The sequence below is a fragment of the Oratosquilla oratoria genome, chromosome 34, assembly GCF_046742065.1.
Source record: "Oratosquilla oratoria isolate Oo_2021 chromosome 34, ASM4674206v1, whole genome shotgun sequence".
NCBI classification, from domain to species: domain Eukaryota; kingdom Metazoa; phylum Arthropoda; class Malacostraca; order Stomatopoda; family Squillidae; genus Oratosquilla; species Oratosquilla oratoria.
In genome coordinates, this window is record NC_134810.1 from 6958997 (window position 1) to 6961496 (window position 2500).

The window sequence follows — 2500 nt, forward strand, 5'->3', positions numbered from 1 at the left end:
TGCCAGGAAGAACACACTTTGATAGCCCTCCGGACATACGCTCTAATCACACTGGTTTTATAGCTAGTCGGGCACTCACTTTTGTAGTTCAAACACTTCTCAGAGTTCGTAGGTTTCCTGTACACCTTCGTTGTAAATTCCCCGGAAGAAGAGTCCACTAAAATATCGAGGAAAGGGAGTTTGCCATCCTTATTCATTTCAGTCGTGAAGCTAAGACCAGATTCCTCCTGGAGGCGCAGTCTCAATCCCTGGAGAAGGGCTTCTGACTGTGCGCACACAAAGATGTCGTCTATGTACCTGTAGTATAATGAAGGTTTGGTGACGTCATCTTTAAAGACTGCTTCCTCTACTGCCGACATGAACGCTTGGGCAAAGAGTACTCCCAGGGGGGGAACCCATCGCTATCCCGTCGTGCTGGACGTACAACTTTCCCTCTGGACATTTAAAGGGGGCCTCAGTAGTGCAGATTTTCAGCATCTCTTCCATTATGTGCTTCGGGATGGTTGGAGGGGGGAAATCTGCGTGTTCATAAACATATTCCAAAATGATGTTAATAGTCCTATGCACAGGAACATTTGAAAATAAACTAGCAGCATCCAACGATGCTATAATGCCGTTAGGCTTATTATCTTTTAAGATGTCTATGAATTCATCCCTAGACTTTAAAGAATAAGTATTAGGGATATAAGGAGAAATTATTTCATGAAGAGTTTTAGCTACGCTGTAAGAGGGGGTAGGAATTTGGGAAATAATGGGTCTGAGGGGGTTTCCTTCCTTATGGGTCTTAACATTACCATAAAAATAACCAGGAGAAAAATCTCCGACTAAGGGTACAAATTTGTTACCTCCTATCACGGCGTTAACAGTGGAAATAAGTTCATTAAGTCTAGATTTAATCTGAACAACAGGGTTAAGAGAAATACGCTTAAACTTGGAATCATCTAGGAGGATGTCACGACATTTCTGAAAGTATATGAATCATTTTGGCAACTTGGTCTATGCCCACCCTCTAAATGGCAGAATATTGGTTAGAAAACTGGAGAATACTCACAAGAAGATCAACCTCACTAACGCTGTCGATTTTAACAATGCATGCATATATATATATATATATATATATATATATATGTATATACATACATATATATATATAAATATATATATATATATATATATATATATATATATATGTACATTTACATGTTCTTATGTATATATATATATATATATATATATATATATATGTTTCATTAAAAGTGATGGCTAGTTGTGCATTAATAATTTTCTTAATGGTATTTTCCATATACCTTATTAAGGATTTGTTTTCCTTAGGAAGGAAATTTATGACTTGGCTGTATGTAGTCATATTAGCTAGATCACGATTTCGGGTTCAAGACCCTTCTTCAGTAGCTATAGGGATAAGAATTAATCCGAAGATTCTAGTAAAGATCTAAGTTTTATACTAGAGTTCCTATACTTGCTAATCACTGGGGGAGGTCACCTGGTATTACGGTCAGTTACAAAATGTCAAGTGCGATAGGGAGCCTCCGGGTTTGTGTTGTGGCGGAATGTGGCGTTTTGTCTCGTAGTTGGACGAGTGGCGTTTTGTCTCGTATTGGCGTTTGTGGTGTTATGTCTCATGTTTTTATTTGTAACGGTTTGTCTCATGCTTGGAAGGGCTCTAAGGTCTTCTGCTTGTACATTTAGGTTTGGGCTCAACTCTTTAATATACAACGCTTCTAAAATTGGGAGGCGTCTATCGTCAGTACATAAATCCAGAATCTCGGTGTTTTTCTCTAGTGTCTCTCTTGCTAGTGTTATGCCGTGGGCTTCTCTTAAGTGATTTTTAGGGGCTCCAGATGTCAGGTGGTATGAGAGGCGACGGGATAACCTCATTGTCGTCATGCCAATATAGGTGGATGGGAGGGCTTCACAGTTCCCTCGTGTACATGTGAACCTATAGATGACATGTGATTTCTGAAGTTCCTTTCTCTCTTGTAGGGGGCTGTTTCTAATAAGAAGGTGGCTAGTTTTCTTAGTTTTATAATAAATCACTAGATTTAGTATTTTTTCTGGATTGACTGGTTTGATGTTTCTTTTTATAATTTGTTTCATAATGCGTTCATCTTCTTTATAAGCTGACGAAAAAGTGGATTTATAATATATGTTGATTTTCTCTTTATTTTGTTTATCATTGTTGTTGTTATGCCAGCCGTCCATTATTTTCTTTGTTTGAAAATGTATCTCTTTTTCATTGAAGCCGTTATTGATCAGAACTTGAGTGGAACGTTCGATTTCATCATGCACTTGTGTCCATGTGCTGCAGTGAGTTAGTGCTCTTCGAATATATCTTTGAGGGCACTCACTGGATCCATTAAGGCAGTGTCCAGGGTTAGTGGGTTTTGTGTACACTGTTGTATTAAAAGAATTTTCATTTTGTTTCACTAAGAGGTCGAGGAAGGGTAAAGCTCCGTCAATGCTATCTTCCATAGTGAAAATG